General features: G+C 32.8%; 1 protein-coding gene across 1 annotated transcript in view; it reads right to left on the bottom strand.

The window, feature by feature from the left end:
• Positions 1–1,151, bottom strand: part of LOC103156537 (UV-stimulated scaffold protein A-like) — a 13,612-nt gene that overhangs the window by 11,507 nt on the left and 954 nt on the right. The window lies entirely within an intron of this gene.

Genomic DNA, 1,151 nt, shown 5'->3' with positions numbered 1-1,151 from the left:
AGACTCTAGTTCCTAGTCGATTTATAGATATGGTTAATTATGAATTTATTTATTTGACATTGGTATATTGTGAGATTATTTAATGAGCTCTTACACAGTGCCTTCCTGCATGACTGAAATACAGAGTTATATAGAAGCTCTTACTACATTAAAATTTGTAATTTAAAATTGAATAGCTTCAATCAATATCTATGCCATGTTTATTTAAATATTAATAAATTTCCTGCATCACCTCTAATTTTAATTGTATAAAGTTACAGTTGGATGTAATTGTTATCATTAAGAAAATTTTGGTTAAAAGTACTATAAACTTCTACGGAGCCCCTTTAGGGAACACGGGCAAAAAATTCAGATAAAATGTGAACAACTTTTTAAATTCTAAAAAGAAAACTATACATAAATACAACACTCAGCTGTTTTGAAAAATATCAGGATAATGGTAATATTTTCATTAATGGTATAAAGAATATTTGATTAGTTCTCTTTTTGACCTAAATTATTAAGGAAATTTAACTAGTTGTCTTAAAGCGTGGCAATTTCACAAGGATACTTTTGTGTAAAATTGGACACTATTAACTTAATTATTTTAGATATGCATTTGAATAACCAAATTCTGAAAAGTGTATGTAGCTGAAATACTAAATTTGGTTTAAATTTTTAATAATTTTTGAGTTTAAATTTTGATAGTTGATTCCACAATCGGTTAATTCTGAAACATCTGAGGGTGAATCATCTTAATGCATTTCTATTTCTCTTTGGAGCTCAGAGACTGAGGCAGTGGACCTTATCTGAGCAGCTCCAGTGACCCTGAGCCTGGCTGAAACAAAAAAAAGGAAACAAAATAAAGAGCCAACTCTTCATCTACATCACAAGCTAAAGAAAAGACATTTAATTTATAATTATGTGAGCAAAAGGTGGCATACACTTTTATTTTCTTAATTTACTTTGTGTTTTACTCTAGCAGTTCTGCTTCCTGTGGTCTGACGGACTGTAGGGGCCAGGTTTTGCAGGTTCAGAACCGTGCAATGAGGTAATGAGAGGGGGATCGCCTGGCTTCGGCATCAGGCCTCCGCTGTTCTTAGCCACGCTGACTTGGACATTTGCACTTTCTACACATGAATTGTGCCATCTTCTGCTGGACTGCTGTCTGA

The sequence above is a fragment of the Poecilia formosa genome, unplaced genomic scaffold, assembly GCF_000485575.1.
Source record: "Poecilia formosa unplaced genomic scaffold, Poecilia_formosa-5.1.2 Scaffold485, whole genome shotgun sequence".
Lineage (NCBI taxonomy): Eukaryota > Metazoa > Chordata > Actinopteri > Cyprinodontiformes > Poeciliidae > Poecilia > Poecilia formosa.
The sequence above is the reverse complement of the archived record's forward strand: the minus strand, read 5'-3'. Positions and strand labels throughout refer to the sequence as shown.